Source organism: Enhydra lutris, unplaced genomic scaffold, assembly GCF_002288905.1.
Source record: "Enhydra lutris kenyoni isolate GAN:26980312 unplaced genomic scaffold, ASM228890v2 scaffoldscaffold7, whole genome shotgun sequence".
NCBI lineage: Eukaryota > Metazoa > Chordata > Mammalia > Carnivora > Mustelidae > Enhydra > Enhydra lutris.
This window is the reverse complement of record NW_019154091.1, coordinates 3,679,545-3,694,933: the sequence shown is the minus strand read 5'-3', so window position 1 is coordinate 3,694,933 and position 15,389 is coordinate 3,679,545. Positions and strand designations below refer to the sequence as shown.

Genomic DNA, 15,389 nt, shown 5'->3' with positions numbered 1-15,389 from the left:
TTTTTATCCTGCAGAAAATTTCCTCATGACTTTACAGTGAGTTGCTTGGCAACCTCTAACCTGCTTTCTACCACTATAGTTTCACCTGTTTTAGAATCTCATGCAAATAGAATCATCCAATATTTAGCAATTTGTGTCTGGCTTTTTTCACTAAGGTTAATGTGACTGAGATTCACTTATGTTGTTGCATATGTCAGTAGTCTATTCCTTTTTAGTACAGAATAGTACATCACTGCCTGGATATACTAAAAGGTGTATATCTATTTACTAATTAATGAATATTTGGATCCAGTCCAGCTTTTAGCTCTTAAAAAATAAACCTTAGAATCATTGTATATTAAAATTTTTTTGCATATTTGCATAAGTCTTTTTATCTATTTCTCTTGGGAAAATAACTAGGAGTAACATTGCTTGATCTTAGGATAAGTTTCTAAATTTATAAGAAATTGTTTTTCAAATGCCTGTATCATTTGCATTCCCAGCAACATTATGTAAGAGTTCAGGTGTTCCACATTCTCACAAACTTGGAATTATCAGTCTGTATCATTGTTGTAATTCTAGTAGATGTGTAGTATCTCATTGTGATTTTAATTTGCATTTCCCTAATGATTAGTGATGTTGATCATGTTTTCATTAGTTTATTTCAAATATGCCCATCTTTGGTGAAGTGTTTGTTCAGTTTGTTGCCCATTTGTTATTGTTTTTCTTATTTTTAAGTTAAAAGCATTCTTTATATATTTTTTTCAAATATTTTTCCCAGTTTGAAGCATACATTTGTTTTTTCTTAATGGTGTCTTTTGAAAAAGTAAAAGGTTTTACTTTTTTTCTGTTCTGTCTGTGCGTTTAATTTTTTATTTAAGATATCTTACCCAAACTCAAGGTCTCTAAGAGTTTTTTCTATGTCTTCTCATAAAAAGCTCATAGTTTTAACTCATGTATTTAAGTTCATGAGTTATTTCAAGTTGATTTTTATATAAAAGGTAAAGGTCAGATCTTTTTCTTTGCAAAAATGGATAGCCAGTTGTTCCAGTACCACTTGCTGAAAGATTATCCTTTTCCTCCTCAAAATCAATTGTTCATATATGTGTGGATCTACATCTGGAATTTTTTTTTATCTACTTAAAAAAATCATTTTTATTACCTATAATTGACACATATTAGTTTCAGGTATACAACATAGCAATTCAATATTTATATATGTTACAAAATGATAACCACAATAACACTAGTTAACATCCATTTCCACACATTGTCACAGATTTTTATCTTGTTAAGAATTTTGAGATCTACTCTTTTAGCAACTAATAATACATACTGTTAATTATAGACACCATGCTATATATTATATTCTTAGGACATTTATTTTATAGTTTTATATTATGTAGTCAAAATATGTATATTTTATAGTAAAAATCTATACCATTTGACTCATTTTGTCCACCTCTGGAAAACACAATCTGTTTTCTGTATCTATGAACTTGGGGGTTTTGTTTCTTTCTTTGTGTTTAGAGTCCATGTATAAATGAGATCATAAACTTATTCTAATGAAAATTCAGAGTTTCTATATATGGTTGTGTCAGGGAGAACGATGCTTCTATCATTGTTCTTCTTTCTCAAGATTGCTTTGTGTATTTAGGGTCTCTTGCTATTCCTTATTATTTTAGGAGTTTTTTTATGTTTCTGTGAAAAATGCCATTGGAATTTTGATAGGGATTGCATTGAATCTGTAGATTATGGACATATTAAAAATATTAATATTTCTTCCAGTCCATGAACATAGAATATCTTTCCATTTAGTTGTGTCTTCTTCAATTTCTTTCATCAGTGGTCTTACAGTTTTCAGTGTACAGAGTTTTCAAACTCCTTATATATTTATTCTTATCTATTTTATTCTTTTTGATGCATTTATGTATTATATAAATTTTATATGTTGATTCTATAACCTGAAACTTTACTGAATTTGTTTATTAATTTTTTTATTAACCATTTTTTACTAGAGTCTTTGGGATTTTCTATACATTATATTGTGTCATCTGCAAGTAGTAATAGTTTTATTTCTTCCTTTTCAATTAGGATGCCTTTCATTTCTTTTTCTTAACTAATTGTTATGGCTAGGACTTCCAGTACTATGTTGCTAAAAGTGGTGAGAGTGGGCATCCCTGTCTTGTTCCTTGTCTTTGAGGAAAAGCTTCTAGCTTTTCACCATTGAGTATAATATTAGTTGTAGGCTTGTCATCCATGACCTTTAATAAGGTGAAGTCCATTCCCTTTATACTCACTTTGTTGAGAGTTTTTGTCATAAATGGATTTTGAATTTTGTCAAATGCTTTCTCCATATCTATTGAGAGGATCATAAGATTTGTATCCTTCATTTTGTTAATGTGGTCTATCACGTTGATTGATTTATGGATGTCGAACCATCCTTGCATCCCTGGAATAAATCCCACTTGATCATAGTGAATGATCATTTTAGTGTAATGTTAAGTTTGATTTGCTAATATTTATATTTTTTTACTTTTTTTTGAGTTTTTATTTAAATTCTAGTTAGTTAACATATAGTGTAATATTGGTTTCAGGAGTAGAATTTGGTGACACATATAACACCCAGTGGTTTGCTGATATTTTATTGAGGATTTTGCATCTGTGTTCATCTCAATATTGGCCTGTAGTTTTCTTTTATTGTGCATCCTTGTCTGGTTTTGGTATCAGGGTAATTCTAGCCTCACAAAATGAATTTAGAAATGGTCCCTCCTAGGGGTACCTAGGTGGTTCAGTCGATTAAGATCTGACTCTGGATTTCAGTTCAGGTTATGATCTCCAAGTCCTGGGATCAAGCCCCACATCTGGCTCCATACCCAGCATGGAGTCTGCTTGGGTTTCTCTTCCTTTGCTCCTCCCCCCACTCACTCATTCTTGTTCTCGCTCTCTCTCTAAAATAAATAAATCTTAAAAAACAAAAAAGAAATGCTTCCTCCTCTTCTATTTTTCTTGAAGAATTTGAAAAGGATTGTTATTAATTCTTTAAATATTTGGTAGAATTCCACAGTGAAGCTGTCTAGTACTTGACTTTTGCTTGTTGGGATATGTGTACCTTTATGGCAATAAACACTCTATCTTGATTATTATAGCATAATAGTGGACCTTGAAATGTTATTCTTTTTAAACATTGTTTTGGCTATATTAAGGACTTTGAATTTCCATACATATTTTAGAATCAATTTGTCAGTTTCTACCAGAAAAGATGTTGATACTTTGAGTGTAATAGAGTTGAATCAAGAGATCATTTTGGGAAGGTTGAAAAGTCAATATCAAATATGTCTATCTATGAACATTATTTAACTTCTTATTTATGTGATCTGTAATTTCTCTGGGCAATTTTATATTAGTTTCAATGTATAGTTTGGGATATTGTGTTAAATTTATCACTAATATTTTTAATTTTTTCATAAATAGTTTTATTTCTATAATGTTAATTTCCAGTTGCTCATTGCTAATATGTAAAATACAATTGACTTTTGTCATTTACCTCATATCTTGTAAATATCCTCACTTGTAAGTGCTACTAGCTCTCATAGATTCCTTAAGATTTTCAACATAGATGATTATGACATTTATAAATACAATTTTGTTTCTTATTTTCTAATCCATATGGGCCTAATTTTTTCTTGCCTTATTACACTGACAGAATAATGTTATATAGAAGTTATGATGTCAGACATCCTTTCCTTATTCTCAGTGTTGAGGGGAAAATATTAAGTCTTATACTATTAAGTATGATAGAAAATATAAGTTTTTGTAAATACCACTTTATCAAGTTGGGGAATTTTACTTTATTTCTCGGGGCTTAATTTTTATCATGAATGGGTATTGAGTTTGTTCAAAGCTTTCATCTGTATTAATAAGATAATCCTGTTTTTTAAAAAGATGGTTGATATATTCATTAAATTGATTTACTTTCAAACACTACAGTGACACTGAATTACAAAACAAACCCACTTCACTGTAATATACAGTTGACTCTTGACAGTGTGGAGATTAGGTTCACCAACACCTTTGCAGCTGAAAATCTACATATAACTTTTGACTCTCTCAAAACTTAAGTACTGATAACCTACTATTGATTGGAAGCCTTACCAATAACATGAAGAGTTAATTAACACATATTTTACATGTTATCTATATTATATTGTATTCTTATAATAAAGTAAGCTAAAGAAAAGAAAACATTAATTAAAAAATCATGAAGTGCTGGCTTCGGCAGCACATGTACTAAAAAGTCGTGAGGAAGAGAAAATATGTTTAGAGTAACTGTATCCAAAAAGCCATATAGGTGAACCCATACAAATCAAACCCATGTTGTTCAAGGGTCAACTGTATTATCTTTTTTCTATCGTTATGTATTTGATCTGCTAAAATATTTTTAGGATTTTAGGATCTAGGATCTATCTTCATAAAGGTTGTCTGTAATTTTCTTCTGGTGTTTTTTTGGTTATGAGGTAATGTGGCTACATAGAATGAGTTAGGAGATGTTCTTTTTTCTGTTTTCTGGAGAGGTTTATATAAAAATGATATTACTTCTTTCTTACATTTGGTAGAATTCACCAGTAAAGCCACTTGGGCTTAGAATTTTCTTTGCAGGAAAGTGTTTAATATAAACTTAATCTCCTTAACAGATGGAGCTCTTTAGATTATCTATTTCTTCCTGTCTTCAAGGATTCTGTCATTTTATCTAAATGTGTGAACTTATTGGGATAAATTTGTTCATAATAATCTCGTATTTTACCTTTCGTGGAACAATTTGTGATCTCATTTTGTTCATTCCTGAAATTATAGTTCATGTCTTTCTCTTGTTTTCCTATTCATTCTGCATAAGAATTTATCAATTATATTGATCTTTCCATGAACAAGTTTTTGATGTTAATGGTGTTTTTATATTGTCCTTATGTTTTCTTTTTTATTGAATTCTGCTGTTATATTTCCTTCCTCATGCTTACTTTAGGTTTAATTAGCTCCTTTTTTAAAAATTTCTTAAGGTGAATGCCTCGTTTACTAATGTGAGATCTTTCTTTTTTTAAAATATGAGTTTAATGTTATAAACTTCCTCTAAGTGCTGCTTTAGTTGCATCCTCTGCATTATATTTTCATTTTTAATGAGTTCAAAATATTTTATAATTTCCATTCTGATTTTCTCTTTGACCCATGAGTTATATAGATGTGTATTGTCTAATTCCAAAAAATTGGGGAGATTTTATAGGTATCTGCCTCCTGTTGATTTTTAGTTTAACTCAGAGAACATATTTTACATGATTTCAATCCTTTTAAATTTACTGAAATTTGTTTTATAGCCCAAAATATGGCATCTCAACAAATGTCTCATGCCCATTTAAAAAGACTATATATTATGCTGTTGTTAAGTTTTATGTTTTGTAAGTTTCATTTGGATCCACCTGGTTGATTTTGTTTTAGTCATCTATATTTATACTAATTCCAACTTTATTTGTGGATTCTTCTAGTTTGCCTTTCAGTTATATCAAGATTTTGCCTCATGTATTTTAAATATAGGATGGTTATGTCTTCTTGAGGCCCCTTAGTCATTATGAAATTTCCCTCATTATTCCCAATAATATTTCTTGTTTTCAAGTATAGTTTGATATTAATACTGCCATGCCAGTCTTTCTTGATTTGGATTTGTATGGTATATTTTTCTTTCATTTACATATGTATCCATGTCTTTATATTTAAAGTACACAAGTAATAAAATACACAAGTAATAGGAAGTCTTACTTTTTTTTCCAATCCAAAAATCTCTGCTTTTTCATTAGAGTTTTTATACCATTACATTCAATGTAATTATCAATATATTTGGTTTAAATACATGTTCTTTTTATTCGCTTTATATGTGTCCCATATGCTGTTGTTTTATTTTCCATCTTTTCTCTCCTTTTGAATTAGATATTTTCATGATTTAATTTTATCTCCACTATTGATTTATTAGTTATACTTCTTTGTTTTACTCTTATAATGGTTTCAAGGATTTATAATATACACCTTTCATTTATAACAACCTATTTTCAAATAATATAATGCTATTTCACATGTGGTATGAGCACTTTAAAATGGTATGCTTCACCTTTTATTTTCTGTCCCTTGTATTATTATTGCCAAATATTTTACTGCTATTTTTGTCCTGTATCTTACTGCTATTCTTGTTATATATTTTATTCCACATGTTATAAACCTCTTGATACATTGTTATAATTTTGGCTTTCAGCAGGTAATTATCTATTAAAGAGATTGAAATGAGGAAAAAATTCATTTACCCATATATTTGTTCTTATGTGCTCTCCCTATCGTTATATTAATCCAGATTTCCATCTGGTGTCATTACCTTCTTCCTGAAGAACTTCCTTTAAAGTTCTTATAATGCAGGTCTATTGGTAATTAATTTTCCCAGATTTTTAAGGTCTAAAGATATTTTGCTTCACTTTAATTTTTAAAAGATATTGTTGCTGGATGTAGAATTCTAGTATTCTAGGTTAGCAGGGTTTTTTTTTTTTTTTTTTTTTCCTTTCAATACTTTAGAGCACAGGAGTGCTCAATCAGGAGTGAAGTATGCCTCTCAGGAGACATTAGACCATGAGTAGACACATTTTTGTTGTCATTACTGAGAGAAAGGAGTGATACTGGCATCTGAATTTAGTGGGTAGACATCAGGGATGCTGCTAAATGTCATACAAGGCACAGAACAACACGCCCCCCAAACAAAGAATTAAATGGTCTACAATATCAATAGTGTTGAGTTTGAGAAACATTGCTAAATTTACAGTCTTCCTTTTCTTGAAGTCATCTGGCCTATGGCCTAGTTGAGTTTCTTTTGGAAAATATCTGACAGTTCTCTCAGATTCTCATTTAATCTGAAGATTAAAGTATCACTAACATATGGAATGTTTTGGTGTTGAAAAATAACTTATATTTTTGAGATAGTTGACACAATGTTAATTGTGTTAAGATTGAAAAACTCTGCCTTAAGAGATGCCTTTTCATTGTGTGGAGACTTTCACAGTTTTTATAAGATGTCTGCATTTCTTCTTCTATAAAATGTCTGTCTTTTCTTTCTTCTTTTTTTTTTTCACCTATGTAAGATTTTCCTCCCTAGTATCTGCTTTGAAGATTTTTACTTCTTTTCTCAGGAATTTGACTGAGATGAGCTTTGATATAATTTTCTTTGTGTTTCTTATAATTGGGGTTTGTTAAGTTTCTTGCATCAATAAGTTTAATTTTTAACAAATTTTGAAATTTTTCCAAAATCTCTCAGTATTGTTCTACAGGTCACTTATTCCTTTTTCACATTTTTCGTTCCTTTTAGTCTTTGTGTCATCTGTAATTGTGTCTATTGATTTGTCTTCAGATTCACTGTTTTTTTTTTTTATTCCTGAAATGTCTAGTCTTCTGTTAATCCTATTCAGTGTACTTCTCTTTTTATAACTTTCATTTTCCATTATCAAATCTCAGTCAGTTGGGGCTTTTTATGCCTGTATTACTCTTCTCGTTGTATTCATGTTTTCATCTATCTTCTTGACATACAAAGCATACTTATAACAGTTGTTTTATCATCCTTGTTCTATCATTTCTGTCAGTTCTAGGCTGTCTCCCTGGGATTGAAATTTTCGCCTGTTTATAGGCTTTATTTTCCTGTTTATTTGTATGTCTGGGATTTTTTTTATTAAACACTGAAGAGTGTTGAATTTCATTTTTTGTTATGTTTCCTTATTGTTAGACTTTGTTCAGGTATATGATTAACTCTCTTGCAGCCCTGGTAGATCATCTCCAGACTTGTTATTAGCTTGTTAGGGTAGGTCCAGAACCACTACTAAGGGATGATCTTTATGAGGCCTTTTATAAGTTCTATGTGTTACAACATCTCTGTACTCTGACTAGTGGGATTGGAAACTTCTTTTGGCCCTCTGTGAATTCTGAGGATTTTTTAGCTACCATCAAGCAGTTTCATGTAGTTTCACCCCATATGCATAAAGAACAGAAGGCACTTCATTGATTTTGAGTTTTCTTTCAGTATAGTTCCCTTTTCTCTGGTACTCTGCCCCACAAACTCTTGCCACCTCATTCTCCCCACTTTAATCTCCCAAGCTCAGTAAGACCACTGGCTCTGTTTGGACTCCTCCACCTGAATTGTAGCCTGTAAATGGCCTCCAAATAATGAGATGGTGTGATCCTAAGGCTCACCTTACTTATTTCTTTTCTCTCAGGGATCACAGTCCTGTACTCTCTCTTGTCCATTGCTGAAAACAGTTGTTTTTTATATTGGAGCAGTTAATCCTTATGGGTAGAAGCAAAAATCCTCAGTCTTCTGTAGCTTGATGGCTTTGAAGGCAAGCATATACTCAGGCAGGGTCTCAGAGCATTGTGGTTACTTGGGGAAACTGCCATTATCCACAGTTCTCTTCCAGTTCAGAAGCTCTTTTGGAATACCCAAAGCTAATTGGACTTGGGCAAACAGAAACCTCTTTTAAACTCTGCAAGCATGAGGGCATAATCCAGAATATGAAAATGCAAGTATATGGTAGAGAATATTATTTTATAATGACCATCTAGAACACCTTCTTCTTATGTCAGAATACTTAGGAAGCCAAATTAATTATCATATGTTGTTTGAGCTTGGAAATCAGTGCAGCTAGTGAATCCCTAGCACAACAAAGGAATGCAATTAATAATTAAATGAATGGAAAAAGGGAGCAAGAACTATTTTTTTTTCTGCTGAATACTTAGTCATCCTTATTTCATTTCATGGAGTACCCCTAGAGACTGGTTTATGTCTGAATGCCCATCTAATATTCTACATTAGATCAAACTGCAAAATTTGTATTCTTAGACCTTGTTTTTCCTAAGTTACAAATTGGCCACCCCTATTTGGGTATATTTACTTTCTCCAGAATGGTTCTAAAATTAATAATTAAGCTTCAGCTTCTTAAAATATAGTCACATTCCTGTTTTTTCTTGGACCCTGAAACTAACTTCATCTTGGCATTTTGGGGTGTTTCACAAACTCTCTAGTCACTCATTTACATTCACTTGTATTATTATTGCCAAAGTCCATCTCAGATGTTGCAAGTTAGCAACCGGTAAAAATAATCTGGTCCTAACTAATTTAAAAATATACAAATAAACTATTATTTTTACACTGAAATAGTTCACATGAAGATATATTTTTATGATTTCTCTTGAATAATTTAAAGATCTGGCCACAGTGCAGTCAATGGAAACTGAAGAATACCTATCACTTTATTTTGCGCACATACTCCCCAATTGGTCCTATTCCCTACCAGTCCTTATCGTGCAGTTTCCTCTTCTAGGTTTTGTACTGCTGTGGTTGTTTTAGCATTTGAGTTTGTGATTCCTCACTAAGCTCATTCATTATGTGTAGATTTTATGAGTTAAAATCTTGGGAGGTGACCTCATTCCTCTATTTCTAAGTTCTTAGGAAGCACATCTGTGTAACTTCCCTGTACCTTCTCCAAATGAAAATTCTCAGAAAGTTATGAAGAACAGAAATAATGAAATCTGTTAGTATTATTCATTTCACTTTCTAAAAGAAGGAAATTAGAATTGGGAGAAAAATGACTATGTGTAATTTCCTAGGAAGAGAATCATGTTGACTAGATTTCTGAAAATGCTTTGAATCATCAGACAGCAGGACACTTTTCTGAAATAAAAATCACCTTTCCTTTTTCCTATATAGTGCCCATTTTATTTCTGGCTCAATTCTTATTTTTATACAAATAGAACATAATCTTTTGACAAGTTAAGGAAAAAAGCCTATAGGATCTTTAAAAGCCTTTGGGATTTTTTTCAAAAATAAGAAATAAACATGTCTTTATAATTAATTTTCTAGCATTAGACACAATTCTTTTCTGGACTCCCAGGCTAGAAATTTTCCAAATGAAGAATCAAATTAGGCTTTTGAATACCTATTGTGTTATCAAAGGGTAAAAATTAGCAGCATGTATTCCTAGCAGCTCTGGGAATAAATGTAGGTTTTGCCCACATTTATTCCCACAGGCCTCCAAAGAAAAGTATAGATCTAAGGGAAGGATAGAGAATAAATGCCAGGTTCTCACAGGGAACATATAACCTGGGGTACGGTACTTTGGTTTTTATAACTAGTTTAAACAAAGTGCTCTTATGGTTCAAAGAGTAAGCTTTCTTTTTCTTTTTAGCTCTTCCTTATTCAGTAGAAATTAAAGGCCCCAGGTTAGACTGTGACCTTCTAGCTACAAGACAGATAGCACCCCTGGCTCTTACCCTAAATGCCAGTTGCTCCTAGTCATTGTGATAGCCCAAATAATCCTGTTATGGGTTGAATTGTTTCCTCTGAAAGATATGTTTTAGTCGTAGCTTCCAGTACCTGTGCAAGTGACTTTATTTGGAAATAGGGTCTTTGAAGATGTAATCAATTTAAGACAATGTCATACTGTATTCCCAGTGTGGCTGGTGTCCCTACAAGAAGAGAAAATGGAGAGACAGACAATCACACAGTAGAATGCCTTGTGAAGATAGGCAGGGAGATTGGAAGAGTGCTTCTGCAAGCCAAGGGATGCCAAAGATTTCCACCAACTACCAGGAGTTAGGAAAAAATGCATAGAAGATAGTCTCTCTCAGAGCCTCCAGTAGGAATTAACCCTGCCAAAACCTTGATTTTGAACTTCTAACCTCTAGAACTATAAGAGAATAAATTTGATGTTTTAAGCTCCCCCACCAAATAATAATAATAATAATAATAATAATAATAATAAAAAACAAAAGCCATATTAGGCCCAAATCCCAGTTGTCATTTACTAGTCATGTGACTTCTCTGGACCTCAGATTCTTCATTCATAGGATGATGAAAATAATACCCACCTTGACAGACTTTTGAAAAAATAAAACATAGTACCTAAAATGTAATAAATCGTTACTATACAGTGACTAAATAGTACCATATTTCAATGCTGACATGGAACCCAAGGTATACAGCTTAAAAGGGATCTTTTCCTGCATAAAACTCTTGAAATGCCTTAGGAAGATGACAAAAAATAGTAATTCAGTGGGTTTTTCCTTCCTGTTTGCAAAATGTTAACCATAGTTGTACTTTCAAAAAAAAAACTATATTAGTTAGGATGACTACAGCTAACTGTGTAATACACAAAAATCAAAACCTAGATGTTTAATAGAACTCATGCACATGAGGGGCACCTAGGGTGGCACAGTGCGTTAAGTTTCTGACTCCTGGTTTTGGCTCAGGTCGTGATCTCAGGATTCTGGGATCAAGCCCCACATCAACTCCCTTCCTATACTCTCACACTCTCTCAAATAAAGAAATAAATCTTGAAAATAAAAAAAAATGCACATGAAACCCAACCAGGTATTTCTGGTTGTTAGCCTTCTACATGGTCATTTAAGTACCCGGGTTCCTTTTATTTGGTGGCTCTATGCTCTTCTGGATCCTTAGAGTCCTCTCCATTCACCCCTCAAAAGGAGAAAAGAAGCATGGGATGATATAATTACTTTCTAATTTTTTTAGTCCAAAACTGACATACATCACTTGTGCTTAATTTCCATTTATCAAAATGTGGTGAAATCTAATTGTAATAAAGGCTGGAAAATGTAATCTAACTATGCCTAGAAAGATAAGAAATGGTTTGGGCAAATACATAGAAGTCTGATACAAATTGATTTGAAACTAACAATAATTGTTTTACTTAAGAAAGTGATAGTAGAGCATGGCCTGCTGAACACTCTGTCATGTCCTTTTTGTGTCCTTTATGGGATATATGTCACAACCTTCTCAACTGTGTACGATTCTGAGCCAGTGGTGTCCTGGTATTTGAACACAAACATACCTGAACACTAACCTTGACCCTTCTTATACTTAAATTCAGAAGTCTCAGGTTTTTCTTTTCCTTTTTTTTTTATTGACATCTTTTTTTTTTTTTCAGTGTTCCAAGATTCATTGCTTATGTACCACACCCAGTACTCCATGCAATACATGGGTATTAAGGAGGGCACGTATTGCAAGTCTCAGATTTTTCTAATGCTTCCACTAATGTTGTGAGGGGCTTGCTATTTGGCGTTGATGATAACACATGGGATGAACTTCATTTGTAGGTAGGTCAGGTAGTAGTATGGGGTAGTATAGAGTAGAAAGGGGAGAGAAGAGAGCACACAAAACTCTGTCTTAAAACTAAGGGCTTGATATTGCCCTATCTAAAATAGGTAAAGGAAGGAACTCGTAAGTTTTTTCACCTTCATGCCTCATGCAATGTCTCAGTGAGTAAATGGGGTAAGCATTCCAGAGATAGCTCTGCACACAGGGTCATTCAGGGACTCATAGTCCTACGAACAAGTTGTTTGCAATCCTCCCAGGCCTTGACATCATTTGCATAATATCAGCTGAGTTACTTGGGCTCCACCTATGCAAAAGGGTAAAGAGAATGTGGAAGAAGCACCCTCACTGTCTTAAGATATCAACAGGCAAGTGGCATTTATCACATTTTTCTGTTCACATTCCATTGTGAGAACTGTCTTTTGGCCATATATATCCAACAGCAAGGAGATCTGAGAACTACAGTACAGGTGGGCAGCTACCTTTTACTGTGGAACAAGGCAAGAATGCATCTTAGAGGTAGGTAGTCCTTGCCACAGGATTCATACAACCAAGTAATAATTAGAATGATACTGGGGTGCTTGGTGGCTCAGTCCATTAAGTGTCCAACTCTTAATTTTGGCTCAGGTCATGATCTCAGGATCATGAGATTGAGCCCAGTGTTGGGCTCTCTGCTGGGTGTTGAGCCTACTTTGGATTTTTTTTTCTCTCTCTCTATCTCTCTGCCTCTCCCCCTCCCCCAGTGCTCTTTCTCTATCTCTCTCTCTAAAAAGAAAGAACAGAATGATATTTTATTGCAAGGCAAAAGAGAAGCATAGTAGGTTTCTATTTTTCATGTTTGTTATTATTTTACACTGCTATATAAAGCATTCACAAGATATAATTAGATGTTTTTCAAATTTATACCCTAATTTCTTATAAGATTTAGATAAATAAGAAAAGAATAATTTGCCATATTGCTTTCATTTTCATGACATCATGTCATTTGTACATTTACTGTGCCTCTGTGGATACCAGTCATTGTGCTAGACCCTGAGGATATAAAGACTGCTAATATATATAGCCCATATTCTCAAGAGCCCACAACTAGTGATAGAAATGATCAAGTTTCTCTATTGTTTTTTAAGTGCTGAATGCTATGCTCAGCACCGACCTAGAGGTATCTGCACAACTCAGCATGGGTATAGAGAAGGTTCAAAGGGAATGGTTGCAGAACACACAGAGCCAAATCTGAAAACAAGAGTAGGAGTTGGCCAAATGGACACAAATAGGGAAGAACACTATAAACCAATGAAATAGTGTGGGCAAAGCTAAGAAAGTCACACAACAGCTCACCTGTGAAAACTGCTAGTGAGGTAGCCTGGAGTCTAGGGTACAAGTTGGGGCAGAGAGAGTTTGACACAGGCAGAGTCATTAGGAGCCTTGCATCCTGAGCTGGTAGTGGGGATTTTTCTGTAGGTGGTGTGGTTCCTTGATACCCAGACATGGCCAGACCTTGTTTTCAAAAAAGCATTATCTACATAGATAGATTGGAATCTAAGGACTTCAGAATGCTGGCAGTAAGGTTAAACCTTCTGATACTTTGAGAAAAAGATACTTTAGACCAAATTCTTGTGGAAAGAATTCCATATAGTAGAAAATCTTGCCAAACCCTTAGGAACTTTAAATCTTTTGAGAATCGACCCATGAAAGAAATAACTTTTTTTTATTTTGTTGTTAGTCACCATACATCATTAGTTTTTGATGTAATATTCCAAGATTCATTGTTTACGTATAACACCCAGTGCTCCATGCGATACGTGCCCTCCTTAATACCACCACCAGGCTCACCCATCCCCCCACTCCCCTCCCCTCTAAAACCCTCAGTTTGTTTCTTGGAGTCCACAGTCTCTTGTGGTTCGTCTCCACCTCCAACCGCCCCCCCTTCATTTTTCCTTTTCTTCTCCTAATGTCCTCCATGTTATCCTTATGCTCCACAGGTAAGTGAAACCATATAATTGACTTCCTCTGTTTGACTTATTTCACTCAGCATAATCTCCTCCACTCCCATCCATGTTGATGCAAAAATTGGGTATTTGTCCTTTTTGATGGCTGAGTAATATTCCCTTGTCTGAGTAATATTCCATTTTCTTCTTTATCCATTCATCTGTTGAAGGGTATCTCGGCTCTTCCCACAGCAAGAAATAACTTTTTAATCAAACTTATAGTACTGAGTGGTTTAGTGGTAGAAGACAATTATATATATTAATGTAAAGCCATCTTCAAAGGAGACAAGGAGGAAAATGTGAATTTGTGATGTAAGGCAGCGTATAACTAGACACATTCAAAGTACAGTGGGCTCCCAGGGCTGTGAGTATTTAAGCAAGGGAATTTAAATCATGAAATAATAAGGGTGTGGGATTGAATATTTGCCTTGAAAGGAGACAGTCTATATTGGATTATATCCTCACTCGTGGTTAGAGATAGCATCAGATTCTTCCTCAAAAGCAAAACACAAGACAATAGCATTGTATAAGCAACTAATTTCTTCCCATCCTCCCAAGTCCTGGAAGGGAGGAAGATGAGTATTAGCCACAAAAGGGAATTATTGGTTAGAGCTTCTCTCTCCTTCATGTAGGATTCAACACCTGCTAGGGAGAAGAAAGGTGGTGGAATGTTTCTGAAAGCCACTGGTCTGTCTTAGAAGTCAGTTCCTTCAAATGAGACCTACAGGTGGGTTGGTAGGGCTTGCTGGGAGCATCAGCAGTCAGTGAGACAGACAGGATGCTTCTCCTGTGGCCTCGGGCTGTCCCAGAATGGTCCCCCTCAGGCTTCTCTGAGGTCACAGGCTACAGTCCTGACTTTTCGTGAAGAATAGCCACATATTCAAGGACTAGCTGCTTTGTCTCTTTAAGGCCAGGGGAGACTCTGGAGACAAAAAAGAAAGTCTTTAGAAAGCACCATTTTCTCAAGGGGCCAGAGAACCTCATATAATAATTGTCCCAGGGGCCCATGCAAAGACAATTGGTAAGGCAGAAAGTTAACATAGCAGGCCTGCTTTTGAAAATCCTGCCTACCAGATCGGCCCTGGACTCTTGCCTCTGTAAGTCTAAGTACCATAGCAAGGCCCAGGAGAGATGGATCTACCAGTTCTGTCTCCTGGGTGTTTCTGTGATATCTTTTGTTGCAGTCATCCTCAAAGTTTGAGTGTGCATGTATGTGTATATGTTGTGCATCCTATCGTTTGGTTTGT

At 34.1% G+C, this 15,389-nt stretch overlaps 1 protein-coding gene across 1 annotated transcript in view; it reads left to right on the top strand.

The window, feature by feature from the left end:
• The window catches only part of LOC111142315 (anoctamin 4), a 238,137-nt gene that overhangs the window by 160,819 nt on the left and 61,929 nt on the right, over positions 1–15,389 (top strand). The gene's annotated exons all lie outside the window — the stretch shown is intronic.